Source organism: Anabrus simplex, chromosome 1 (assembly GCF_040414725.1).
Source record: "Anabrus simplex isolate iqAnaSimp1 chromosome 1, ASM4041472v1, whole genome shotgun sequence".
Lineage (NCBI taxonomy): Eukaryota > Metazoa > Arthropoda > Insecta > Orthoptera > Tettigoniidae > Anabrus > Anabrus simplex.
In genome coordinates this window covers 793,305,748-793,320,954 of record NC_090265.1, presented here as the reverse complement: position 1 = coordinate 793,320,954, position 15,207 = coordinate 793,305,748, and the positions used below count along the sequence as shown (strand labels likewise).

The following is a 15,207-nucleotide window of genomic DNA, read 5'->3' as shown; positions in this document are numbered from 1 at the left end:
CAATCTTTGATGAAAGTGAAATTTTAACGGGAAGATTAAGATAACGTATTGCACAACATCATCGCACGTCAAAGCACCCTACGTTTTTGACACCTTGTATACTGTAAATAATTTCAGCTTCAATTACTTCAACCCTAACTGATTTTCAGTCGCCTTTAGTTTCTGAAAGTAAACTGTCCACAGCCCTTTCACAATTGAATATTCCAGTTTTAACACTGCTTGACATGTATTACATTACCATTTGTACTTGGGGTCACTGTTGTCGACTGCACAATCATCTAAATGAGCCTATTACTAGGATGACAGTAAACAAAATCTAATAATTATTACTGAATCACTGTGAAATATTCAGAGGTAAGTTCCATGCATTGTTACACCCCAGCTGATATTGTACAAGAATATGAAAACACAATTAGGAATATACAATTGAAAGTCTACGTACATACATACTTCATTGTAGATGCTTTTCATAATTCAGTCCGTAAATTAAATAAGCATCTCCACAATCCTGCAGTTGCAACTAGCCCTGTGGCCTCATTTTACACCTCTTACCACTAAAAACCAAGTCCACCATATTTACCCGATTGTAAGCCACTTTAAAAAAAACTATTTCCCTTGGTTCAAGAAATGACCCTCGGCTTTGAATCGGTATTGTGAACATGGCTAATAGAGGACACCCTTTATCGATGTGATAGGAAAAAGTTCTGAAAAGTATTGCCAGAAGCTGCCATAAGTAACTTTTCACCATTGTATTGATACAGGCCCGGTTTCAAAAACAGCTGTTGAAAATATATATAATATCAACATGTCGTTAATCAATACAAAGTTAAAAATTAATAAGTTGTTAGTAAATACAAAGTTTCAAACTTTTCCTGAGAAATATTAGCTGAGTGTTAACCAACATATTAACTCTTGCGAGAGTTAAAAACAGTGTGAATCTAGAAGGTAGTGAAAAAGAGAGCAATTTTTAAGCACGAACCAATGCAATTTTGACTTTGAATACAGCTGTAAAACATGGTGCATAAAATCATCATAATCAACATTTGAATCACAATCCCCAGATGAGACCAGGAAATCGTTTATTACAGACTTCAATAATGCTTTCCATGCTGTTCAGGATCACTTTGTAATTTGTTATTAAATATTATACTGTCATTTACAGAACCTGGTCAGAACTCTGTGTATTCCCCAGAAATTTTCGTAAGCTGGGTGGCAGGAATGTGTAGCCAGGCAGATAGTACGACGAAAAAATGAATATGGTAAAATTTAAATTTATTTTCTGTACACATTAACTGCAAAACTGAACTATTTTTCTGTTATCATGAACAAGACATAACAGAATATTTTGAACTTCTATTGTTCTACTGCTCATTCATAATCGTGTAACACGGGTGCTTACCACTTGGAGTGTCATATGGGTTTGTGACGTCATATGGAATAGAGTGCTTGCATGCGAATTCACGCTAATCCAGACACCGCACGCACACGATACGCGATGGTCAAGCTATACATTTAAACTCCAATGTAACTGATGCAATTATGCTGACAATAATGAAGATTAATCATTTCAATGAACAGTTTTACAGTATTTACGTTTTAATTTGGAGCACCAAATGACTCAAATATGCATTAATGTTATGTAACTAACACATACTATCTAGATTATGTTTACTGGGCGGTCTGTAAAAACGGCAGGGTGGTGCGCCCATCAAAAGGGTCCTGGGGAGAACACTGGAACTATTCCCTGATCTGGAGGTTAGGATCATTAATCACTTGAACATTAATAGAAAATATTCCTTCCGAATACAGCATATTTCAGCTCTACTCCTTCCAGATGATTTGATTCCTGCAAGTGAACTACCTATTGCACTTAAAACACCAGCAAAATGGCATATTTAATAGAAATCTTGGATAATCTGAGATCTCTACTGAAGAAAATAATTAGTAATCTTCTCATGGATTCTATCGCTGCAGGAACTCTGCTGACAATTCCACTAACAGAAGTTTTTTGAAATTCTAGCAGTCTCCAACCAGGATATGAAAATTCGTCAGTCGTGTGTTTAAAAAGCATTTGATATCCAATGCACTTCATGGCATGCTCTGTATGAAGAAAATGACAAAGAAAAATGCAAGTATGAATATGAATCATCTGATGACGAAGATTGACTAAATAATGAAATAGCAGAAAATTTATTCCCTGTGGACAGAGACCGTCATGTTATCAGGAACCACTAAAATTAATCTGAAAAGGTTCGTGCAATCAGCTAAAACCTACCCTGAGGCGGATGTTAATAGTGACAAAAACCCTGTCATCATGGATTTCAAACTCCATTGCTTTGTCAAGACCAGACATTCTGAAAAACCTGAGCGCATTGATATAAAGAATCTTATCTTGATTTACTAGTTTCATTTCCGTATTGATAGTTCACGTATGTATAGACAAGAAAAGGTTCCACCTTATCAATACTACCGGTTTCGACTTTTAAATAGTCATCATCAGATGTACATGAATATCTTTACATTTGTGTCAAGCATTAGGGAAGCATCATGTCTAAGTGTCCAAATTGGGCATGTTGAATGTAAAATGGTTATATATTATAATTCAGGTACTTAGGTATAGAACTATTTCTATCAGGACTTAGAATTAGTTTATAAAACCTAACTTAAGCCTAAATCTAAATTACAAATAAATTAAACACATTAAAATACACAGTACATGTTAAAATCCTTTAAAATAATGAACATAAAACATTTCATAGAAATTAATGTATGCGTCTTGCGTGTATCTATGTTCTCGTTTCAGTCCAATGTTATAAATAATTCAGTCCTTGCGTTCATAGGCAATGCTGTAGCTCTCTTACGGAAGTCTTATTGTATATTTAAATGTCTCCATCTGTGTGTGTGTGGTGAAAAGCTTCTACTGTTAACAAAATCCAGTTATATAGACAGAGGTAAGTATGTGCAGCTGTGAGTGGAATATTATCTTTAAGTACTGGAGGAAGTTGTGGTCTTGGTTGTACGTAAGTATTTCTTGATGCAGAGTGGTAGCTCCTTCCTCATCTATAACTGTGTGCTGATATATATTATCTGTGGAAGACGAAAATAAAGTATGAGTAGGGTTATAAGCTGAAGGAATGCCTATATGTGTGTGTGTTAAGTGAATGTGTACTTACTACTGCTGTCGTGATTGGGTTGCGTTGGATTTGAGAGCTTGGTGTGTACTGTATCGTGTTCTCCTTAAGTGTGTCTGCTGCTGCAAGGGGAATGAATAGAGGGGTAGGGAGAGTTGCTGTTGTGGGGGTAGGGGCAGAGCTGGGCGCATCGTTCGACGGTACTATGGCACGTGTTATGTTCTGTCTTTCGATTGCTCTGAGATAATAATTTTTTAAAGCGGGGATGGCTTTATTGAAAATTGTATTGGTTTTTTTCTGTAATTTCATTTATATTGTAATTGGGATTGGCGTATTGGTCTAACAATATGTAAAACTCTTCTGTTATATTGAGCAAGGGGCCTTTAGAATTTATATTTAATATTTTCATGTCATTTGCGATGTTCGTGAAGCTGTGTTTATATTCTTCGATGTACTGGCCTATTGTAGAAAAATTATTATGTTTTAAGGCATTTAAGTGTTCGTTATATCGGATTGTGAAGTTTCTACTGGTACGTCCAACATACTGTAGCTGGTTTCACAATCGTTTACATCTGATACGGTATACTCCTGATTGATTGTACTTGTTGTTACTGTTAATTATCTTGGTATTGAGTAAGACGTTAGTGCTATTGTGCATGGTCTTGAATGCTATTTTTAAGTTATGTTTTTTGAAGATGTTAGTTATGGGATAAATGTGTGCGTTGTTGAAAGTAAATAATACGTAATCCTTTTAAGGTTTTTCTATTTTTGGCAACCTGGTTTTAAGTTGAGATTTGATTTTATGAATAATTGTATTGACCATTTCTTTCTTGTATCCAACATTTTTAGCTATTTTGTGGATTAGTCGTATTTCCTCTTTATTTCGTCTTCTGTTAACGGTATATTAAAAGCTCTATAGATCATGCTATAATAAGCTGCTTTTTTATGAGTATTGGGATGGATGGAATCTATTTTGATCGTGTTCGATGTATGAGTGGGTTTTTGGTATATTTTGTATGATAAGTGGTTTTTGTGTCTAGTTATTGTTATATCCAGATAGTTCAAGGTGTGATTGTTTTCAGTTTCCTTGGTAAATTTTATGCAGGGGTCTACTGTGTTAAGTCTATCCAATATGATATTTTCGTCAGTGGATCTATTACCAATGATGACGAAAATGTTGTCAACAAATCTGCACCAAAAGAATATATTATCTATTTTGCTGATAGATGTGTATTCTAAGTAGTCTATGTAAATTCGGCTAGTATGCCAGAAGCAGGAGACCCCATTGTTGGTAGATTGTCGTAAAATCTAAAATAGTTATTAGTGGCAAATTCAAGTAGCTTCATAAATTCTTCAATTTCTAGAGTGCTTAAATTGCTGTGGTTTCTTAGATTAGATTAAATTATTTCTATATTTCTATAGTTCTATTTCTATAGTTTTCTTGGTGGGAATTGATACGGTGGAACCTTTTCTTGTCTATACATAAAGAAACTTGACAACCTTGAGGCATGGACTCAAACAATCTCAAAGCTCGAAGAATGGATGAGTCAGTAAACAACTCAGGAACAAGCAATACTGAAACACAATGGAGAGTCCTAAAGAAACAGATACTGGATATTCATGCAGCCCAAAGAAGCAGCTATGGATGACAGATGAAACATTACCAACTTATGGAAGAAAGATGGAAAATGAAACACGGAGATAAGGATCAGTATGAAGAGTTGAATAGGGCAGTGCAGAGAAAATGCAGGGAGGCAAAAGAACTTTGGATGATGGAAAGATGCAGAGAAATAGAATATCTCCAGGAGAGAAATGACTCCTTCAACCTCCATAAGAAAATTGAGGAACTTAATGGAAAATATCGCGAGCTGTATAAAGCTATACTGAGGGAAGCCGATAGCATTATCTTGATGTGAGCTGAAGAAAAGCTAAAGCACTGGGAGGAGAATGTTGAGAATCTATTTAACGAAGTGCAGCCAGACAAACCACCACGTATTGAAGAATGCAGTGAAGGAGGTCCTAACATAACAAAAAAGAGAGGACACCTGCGGAAATAGTCTTCTTGACTACCTGCTTTCCTATAACGAGCCCCCATCTGTTTATGTGGGACAAAATATTTTTAACTCCAACCACAAGTCCGTTGAAGCAACTTTCACTCTCACCCCTCCCCGTGCTTCGAGATGTCATCGACCTGTCCTTCGGAGCTCCGTGCCTGTGTGGCGTAAAGTGGACTGGCAGATTGTGAATCGTACCCTGTCCCTTTTACCATGGCATTTGTTGCAAGTGGGTGAAGTTCAAGATGCGGTAGACTTATTTTATGATTGGACGCTTGCTGTGATCCGCAACTTCATTCCTACTCGTTCGATGTCCAGGAAATTCCCCCCATGGAAGAAGAGTGATACTAAAAGTGCTGAACTAAAAAAATCGGTACCCAGGAGACAATGGAAGAATGCACCCTCCGAGAGAAATTATAAAATTTTCTCTGACCTTCGCAAACACCACAAGTATTTATTAAGGCGGGATTACTCAGAATATATTAACGAAGCCTGCCTTGAAGTAAGACAACAGTAAAAGGTTCTGGTCACTTATAAATAACAGAAGAGACAACAAACAAATACCGGAAGTGGTAACCTGGGACCATTCTGTAGCCAGTGGAGCAGATAGATCTGAATTATTTAATGAATATTTTACCTCTAATTTTGTTAAACCTGTGCAGTATGCTGAGTTTCCTAAAATCAAACCTGTAACTTCCCATAGCCTCAGTAATATTTCTACCACTGAATCTGAAGTGTACTCCCTACTTTCATCTTTGTCAGAAAATAAACCCACTGGTCCTGATGGTCTCAGTCCTATCTTCCTTAGGAATACACAGTAAGTCTTTCATACCCTATTAGTGTGATATTCAATCGGTGCTTCTCAGTCGGCTACTTTCCGAGCTCCTGGAAACTTGCTTATATCACACCCGTTCTTAAAGGTGGACAGAGGTCGGATATCGCAAATTATCGCCCGGTCTCTATATTACCTGCTTTATCAATCATTTGTGAAAGGATCATCCATCAGCATTTGCTTGCGTTTACAATTCCATATATATCCCCTCAGCAGCATGGTTTCCTTCCTGGAAGCTCCTGCGTAACTAACTTGGCTATCCTCCTCCACCATGTCACGTCTGCCATCCACGCGGGCTCTCAACTTGATGTATGCTATATCGACATCACGAAGGCCTTCGATACCGTGGATCACACGCTTCTTGCACACAAACTTCCTGACCGGTTAGCGCGTGGTCCTTGATGGATGCAGGTCTTCTTCCATCACCATCCTCTCTGGTGTCCCGCAGGGTAGTGTCCTAGGTCCACTTCTTTTTGCCCTGTTTATTGATGACCTTATCGATACTGTTTCCCAACATTCATGTGAAATCCTTCTCTTTGCAGATGATTGTAAAATCTTCAAGCAGATTGATTCTCCTACAGATACAATCCAATTACAAAAGGCTCTTGATTCACTGTCAGGTTGGTGTACTACATGGCGTCTTAAACCTCATCCCTCCAAGTGTTCCACCATTTCGTTCACACTTCGTAAATCCCCTGTTCTACAAGAATATCACCTACTGAACCAACCGATTGCTCTTGTTGACAATCAAAAAGACTTAAGAGTGCATTTTGACAGTAAATTGTTGTTTGTCTCGCACATAAACAGGATTACCTCACATGCTATGTCACTCCTCGGCTTACTCTACGAGTTTTCTGACATTACAGATGTAAATGCCCTCCGAGCATTCTACGTTTCCTGTATCTTACCTATTGTTGAATGCGCCTCTCCTGTCTGGTCCATTTCTGCTTCTTCAAACCTCTCCCACCTTGACCGTGCACAATCTTTCTTCTGTGATATTGTCAGAGCCAGGGTCCCTGCATGTCGCAACCTAAGCACTATCTAAGTGCTTGAGAAACTGAACCTCAAGACTCTTTCTGCTCAGAGGAAAGTAGCCGACCTAAAGCTGCTATACAAAGCAGCTAACGGTCTATTTAGGTCTCTCGATTTGGCTTCCTTATTCCCCCTCCATGTCCCATCCCGTTGTACCAGAATGAAGACCCTATTCCATATTCCTTACTCCCGGCTTTCTCTCACCCAAAGGTCCCTTTCTATACGTATTCCAGCAATGTTTAATACATCATCCATCAACAAGAACCTAGACATCTTCGTAACGTTTCCTTCCTTCTGTCATGATATTTCTAATATAACTTAATTTTCCTTCTTGTTCTTTCCAGTTCTGCTCCTGTATTTACTGTAAATGTATTTTTCTTTGTTAATACCGTTGTTTAGGTAAATATGTATTATATATGATTTACAGTTTTATTGTGTATACGTGTGTTCTTTGGAAATATTTATATATCTTTCATTTTAGATTCATATCTATTGTACATAGCTCAGATCTTTGTAATTCGGCGTTATGCTGTTGCTGATCCTGAATAAATAAATAAATAAATAAATAAATAAATAAATAAATAAATAAATAAATAAATAAATAAATAAATAAATAAATAAATAAATAAATAAATAAGAGTCATTTAAAACATTCACACATGCTATGCATCAACCAGAGCGTCGAGAACTTACTTGAATCACTTGGTATGTAATTTATACCTGATAATTTTTTTAAAACACAGATGAATATGAAATCAGTCAGTGGTAACAGACATTAGTCTTGTGAGAAGAAGATATAAAATGTTATATGTGGTAGGTCTGGAGGGGAGAAAACGGACAGGGGTGTGTGTGTGGAGGGGGGGGGGGGGAGGAAAAAGATCTTGTTAGGGGAGTAGTAAGTTTAAGGTGGGTCTTGTGAACAGTGTGTGTCATTAATAACAACCACTTTGCTGATGATGATATTGTGTTAGCCAGTAACTTTGCTGATTTTCAAATTATTATTAATAACATTGTAAGGATCAGTGCAGCATTTGTTCTGTTCATGAATACTGGCAAGACCAAATATTTTCAAAAACATGTAAGCAGGCCTCCCTACACATCATACATACATACAGACATACATACACACATACAGACATAAATGCATACATAATCATTACAGACCGTTATGCCTTTCAGCGTTCAGTCTGCATGCCTCTGTGAATTTACTAAACGTTGCCACAATTTACTATTTGCAACAAGTGCTGTGGCCTCATTTAGTTCTATACCTCTTATCTTTAAATCGTTAGAAACTGAGTCTAACCATCATCGTCTTGGTCTCCCTCACTTCTCTTACCTTCCATAACAGAGTCCATTATTCTCCTAGGTAACCTATCCTCCTCCATTCGCCTCACATGACCCCACCACCGAAGCCGGTTAATGCGTACAGCTTCAACCATCGAGTTCATTCCTAACATAGCCTTTATCTCCTCATTCTGAGTACCCTCATGCCATTGTTCCCAACTGTTTGTACCAGCAATCATTTTTGCTACTTTCATGTCTGTTACTTCTAACTTATGAATAAGATATCCTGAGCCCACCCAGCTTTCGCTCCCATTAAGCAAAGTTGGTCTGAAAACAGACTGATGGAAAGATAATTTTGTCTGGGAGCTAACTTCCTTCTAACAGAATACTGTTGATCACAACTGCGAGCTCACTGCATTAGCTTTACTACACCTTGATTCAACCTCACTATGTTACCATCCTGGGAGAACGCACAACCTAAATATTTAAAATTATCTACCTGTTCCAGCTTTGTATCACGAATCTGACATTGAATTCTGTTGAATTTCTTACCCGACATCAATTTAGTCTGAAATAATAACATTAAGTTATTTTAATTTAAGGTTAAGACTATGGCTGATGATGCCTTCAGGGAAGGCGAAACATGTCCCACTATTAGCTAACAAATTTATGTAAATCATCCAAGACGATTTTGTATTGATTAGGTGGTCTAATAAATAACTTAATGTTATTATTTCAATCTAATATCATCAATACGGACCAAAAATGATATTTATTACATGTAAAATCAATTTAGTCTTCGAAAGGCTAATTTTCATACCATACTCATTGCATCTATTTTCAAGTTCCAAGATATTAAACTGCAGACTTTCAGCACTATCTGCCATTAAGACCAAATCATCAGCATAGGCCAGACTGCTTACTACATTTCCACCTAACTGAATTTCTCCCTGCCACTTTATACCTTTCAGCAGATGATTCATGTAAACTACGAACAGTAAAGGTGAAAGATTACAGCCTTGTCTAACTCCTGTAAGCACCTTGAACCAAGAGCTCATTCTACCATCAATTCTCACTGCAGCCCAATTGTCAACATAAATGCCTTTGATTGATTTTAATAATCTACCTTTAATTCCATAGTCCCCCAGTATGGCAAGCATCTTTTCCCTCGGTACCCTGTCATATGCTTTATCTCGATCTACGAAACAAACACACCTGTCTATTCCTCTCCAACATTTTTCAATTACCTGGTGCATACTAAAAATCTGATCCTGGCAGCCCCTCAGTGGTCTGAAACCACACTGGTTTTCCTACAACTTCTTCTCAACCACTGATTGCATCCTCCCTTCCAAGATGCCAGTGAATACTTTGCCTGGTATACTAATCAATGAGATACCTCGATAGTTGTTGCAATCCTTCCTGTTCCCTTGTTTATAGATAGGTGCATTTACTGCTTTTGTCCAATCTGAAGGTACTTTACCAACACTCCATGCTAATCTTAACCACTCTATGAAGCCATTTCATCCCTGCCTTCCCACTATACTTCACCATTTCAGGTCTAATTTAATCTATTCCTGCTGCTTTATGACAATGAAGTTTATTTACCACCCTTTCCACTTCCTCAAGTGTAATTTCACCAACATTTTCCTCCTCCCCATGTTGGTTGTTCGCGACACCACCAGAAAGATTTCTTTTTACGGTGAGAAGATTTTCAAAATATTCCCTCCACCTGTCCAGCGATTTCCTGGGATCTATGAGTTCATTTCCTTTTTCCCTCCCTTCCTAAGATTCTTTATATTCTTTATTACTGACCAAAAAAGTTTCCCTGCTGCTTGGCCTAGCCTTTCCAGTTTATTACCAAAATCTTTCCGCAACTTCTTTTTGGATTCAACAACTATTTGTTTTGCTCTGTTTCTTTCATCTACGTACAATTCCCTGTCCGCATCAGCCCTTGTTTGGAGCCATTTCTGATAAGCCTTCTTTTTATGTTTATAAGCTGCTCTCACTTCATCATTCCACCAAGATGTTCGCTTTTTCCCAACTTTACACGCAGTTGTTCCTAAGCATTCCCTTGCTGTTTCTACTACAGCATCCCTGCATGCCACCCATTCTCTTTCTATATCCTGAACCTGCTTACTGTCTACTGTTCGAAACTTCTCACTAATCATATCCATGTACTTCTGTCTAATTTCCTCATCCTGGAGATTTTCTACTGTTATTCGTTTGCAGACAGATTTCACTTTCTCTATCCTAGGCCTAAAGATACTTACTTCACTACATCAGATGGTGATCTGTATCATCAAAAAATCCCCGAAAAACCTGTACATTCCTAACAGACTTCCTGAATTCGAAGTCCGTTAAGATATAGTCTATTATGGATCTGGTACCCTAGCCTCCCAAGTGTAGCAGTGAATAGCCTTATGCTTGAAGAATGTATTCGTAACTGCTAAACCCATACCAGCACATTCCCATTAGCTTCCATATCTTCCCCACATTCACCAATCACCCTTTCGTATCCTTCAGTTCTATTTCCAACTCTTGCATTGAAATAACCCATTAGCACTTTTTTTTTGCTAGTGGCTTTACGTTGCACCAACACAGATAGGTCTTATGGCGACGATGGGATAGGAAAGGCCTAAGAGTTGGAAGGAAGAGGCCGTGGCCTTAATGAAGGTACAGCCCTAGCATTTTCCTGGTGTGAAAATGGGAAACCACGGAAAACCATTTTCAGGGCTGCCGACGGTGGGATTCGAACCCACTATCTCCCGGATGCAAGCTCACAGCTGCACACCTCTAACCGCACGCCCAACTCGCCCGGTCATTAGCACTATCCTATCGTTGCTGTTGACCTGTGATATCACTCAATGCTTCATAAAACTCTTCAACTTCATCCTCAACTACACCCTCACAGGGTGAATACACTGAGACAATTCTCGTCCTAATTCCTCCAACTGCCAAATCTAACCACATCATTCACTCATTTACGTGCCTAACAGAAACTATGTTGCGTGCAATAGCATTCCTGATGAATAGCCCTACGCCGTACTCTGCCCTTCCCTTTTTAACACCTGTCAAGTAAACTTTATAATCTCCTGTCTCTTCTTCGTTATCTCCCCTTACCCAAATATCACTCCTAGCACATCCAGATGCATCCTCTTTGCTGACTCAGCCAGTTCTACTTTCTCTCTCCCATAAGCCCCATTAATATGGATAGCTCCCCATCAAATTCCATTTTGTTCGCCGAGTTGTTTCCAAGGAGTCCCTCACCTGTCAAAAGGGAGTGGGACTCCGTTGAGGCACATCAACAACACAAAATTGTTTAGCAAGTGGCATCCTTCAAATATCTTGGGACTATAGTGACTGAGCATTGTGATCCCAAGAATGAAATCTCATCCACGATTGGTCAAGCCAAAAATTTGTTCAACAGTATGAGGGCCCTATTCACCAGTAGAGATCTCAACCTTCAGCTCCGAGTTCATATGTTGAAATGCTATGTTTTGCTTGTCCTTCTGAATGGTTTTGAAGGCTGGATGCTCAGCCCTTTAATGGAGAGGCAAAATGAAGCTTTCAAAATGTACTTGTACATAAGAATGCTTCGAATATCCTGGGTAGAAAGGAAGACCAATGAGGAAGTCCTCAACTTGTTAAATAAAAAAAATAAGAGAGCTTCAAACGACCATCAAGGAACAAAAGCTCAGGTACATCGAGCACATCATGAGATGTGAATGATAGAATTTCTACAACTCATCATCAAGTGGAAAATTGAAGGAAAACAATCTGTGAGGAGACGGAAAAATTTCTGGCTTAAAGACCTGCGCCGCTGGTATAGGCGAACTTCCACTGAAATCTTTCAAGCCGCTGTTTCACGAGATATCATAATCAACTGTATCACGAACCTTCATAGGGAGACAGTGTCACAAGAAGAAGTTAAGCAGAAGAAGAAGAAGAAGAAGAAGAAGAAGCTGGGTTTCATTAATATGTATTTTTAAAATTATTGTTTCTGATTTTCTGGGGGTCAGCTTACAATTGAATAAATATGGTATCCATCATCATCATCTTGGTCTTCCTCGCTTCTTTACCCTCAACAGCCAAGCCTTCCTAGGTATTCTGATGATGACGATGTGATGCCAAGTTGCTTTACGTCCCACCGACACAGATAGGTCTTATGGAGATGATGGGACAGGAAGGGGCTAGGAGTGGAAAGGAAGCAACGGTGGCCTTAATTAAGATACATCCTCAGCATTTGCCTGGTGTGAAAATGGAAAATCATCTTTGGGACTGCCGACAGTGGGGTTCAGACCCACTATCTCCCAAATACAAGCTCACAGATGTGCGATCCTAACTGCACGGCCAACTTCCAACTTGTAAGATATCCTGAGTCTACCCAGCTTTCACTCCTGTACAGCAAAGTCGGTCTTAAAATAGACCGATGATAGGAAGTGTTAGCTGACAGCTAACTTCTTTCTTACAGAATACTGCTGATTGCAACTATGAGTTCACTGTATTAGTTTTGCTGCACCATGATTCAATTTCACTTACGGTAATAGACCACCATCCCGGGAGAATACGCATACTTAATACTTGTAAAGATCCGAAAGTTCCACTTTTGTATTTCTGGCCTGAACTGAAATCCTCCTTGGTTTCTTTTCTACAGATATTATTTGAGTCTTGGTAATGCTAAATCTCATACCACTCGCTATATCTCTTTTCAAGCTCCAAGATATTAGGCCGAAGGCTTTTAGCACAGTCTGCCATTAACCCTTTCCACTCGAATGTTGAGGCTACCACGACATCCAATGTGTACTCCCAAAATTAAATGTTGAACTAAGCTTGACATGCCATTTTGAGTGGTTTGTGAACTCGAATGTTGAGCAATGTTGACCCGCAGCTCTGTAGAATGATAGCTACGAGTGTGCTGCTCCCACTTATTAAATTTTCAAACTCGTATGAGTAAACTTTTTTCTGATGGTTGTACATTCCATGAAGTACAGCTCACATGTTGGCAGTGGAGCTGTCATGGCGTCAACAAGTAGATTGTGTGAGTTGCGAAGGAATAAAGTTTTATATTTCTGACAGTGACATTGAGGATGCAGTTCTTAACAGTGATAATGATTCCTCAGATATTTCTGATTTTAGTCACAGTGATTCAGATGTGGAAGTGTCCTCAGAAGAAGGGAATACTATGGTTACACCTTGCGTTCCTAGTGCTGCGTAATGGGCTTAAGAATTAAGACCGCCAAATTGGGAAAGGACATAGACTTTCTAAAGCAATGCATTACACATAACATAACTCCTATATTTCTTGAAGGCAGTGTCAAAAACATCAATCTTCTCCTCATTCCTTTAAATCCAAAAAATAACCAACAAAATTTGGTTAAAAAATGAGATCCACTTTTTATATTAAAAAATTCTTTTTAAATAACAGATTATACGATCCTTGAAATAGCTAACCTACTCCCAAGTCTCCAATGGAACCTTTTCCAAACCCAAATCAACAATAGATTATTTAACAAGTTATCAAAAAGAACTCAAAATATCTGACAAAACAACTGAACAATTCCATCCCCCAGTTGCTAATTTGTCTACGACAGCTTTGAATGATGAAGAAAACTCAATTCTATCTAAAGGCCTCAAGCACGATTGGCCAAACCGCAACACTCTTAACATTGTCACCAACTTAGTAATTGACTCTGAGATAGTCATCAATAAAATGGCATCAGAACAGCAAGATGAACTAAGGATTGACGTAAAAAGAAAGCTTGACAAGATTTTCACTACTAATAACTAAAACATTCCTCCCAATAATAATAATAATAATAATAATAATAATAATAATAATAATAATAATAATAATAATAATAATAACAAAAATATATCTCTTATAAAGAAAATTAATGATACTGACCTTATCATCACCAAATCTGATAAAGGCAACACCACTGTCATAATAGATAAATCTGATGTTACAAAAAAAAAAAGATTTCTTTAACAATAATACTTTTTCAATAGTTAAAAAAGACCCCACCCAAAAAGTCCAATGTCTACTTAAACAAACTTTAAAAAATACTTCTTTTCTCTTCACAGATCAAGAAAAACAAAACTTTTAAACATAAACCCAGGTCTGCCCACTGCTAAAGCCCTCTCCAAGATTCATAAGGCAGACATTCCCATTAGCCCAATAATTAATTACAGACCCAGTCCTTTATACAATACATCCAAATTCATCCATACATTTTTGACAAAAAATTACAGATTTTTAGCCAACAAATCTATCAGAAAAACCACAGAATTAATTGAAAAACTGAAGAACTTTGACATTCGAACCAAATCATTCTCTCAATTCATTTGACATCGTAAATATATACCCCAGTATACAGACCTCAAAGTTATTCCCCATCATCGAAAATAACTTACATAAATACAGTCACCTAAGTAAACTAGAAATTCAAGACTTCATTTCTATTTTTAAATTGGTCATTAATAATAGCTTTTTCACCTTTGACAATACTATATCAACAAGATGGTTTAGCTATGGGCTCACCGGCCTCGGGCATTTTGGCGGAGATCTATATTGATTTCTTAGAATACACAAAAATTGATAGTAATAAATTTTACTAATATCCTCTTTTGGGCCAGATATGTTGATGATACGCTACTTATAATGAATGAAGAAATTATTAACGTGGCTTCTACACTACTTCTTTTCAACAAAATTGACTCTCATACTAAATTTACTCTTGAATCTGAAACTAACAAAGCTATAATTTTTTTAGATTTAACCAGTAACAGACATCCTTCCTCTTTATCCTACAAAATTTTAGAAAACCCATGCAAACAGCAACCACCATTCGACAAGAGTCTTCGTATCCGCAAG

General features: G+C 37.8%; 1 protein-coding gene across 1 annotated transcript in view; it reads right to left on the bottom strand.

The window, feature by feature from the left end:
* The window catches only part of LOC136857536 (uncharacterized protein CG7065), a 400,740-nt gene that overhangs the window by 18,924 nt on the left and 366,609 nt on the right, over positions 1-15,207 (bottom strand). The gene's annotated exons all lie outside the window — the stretch shown is intronic.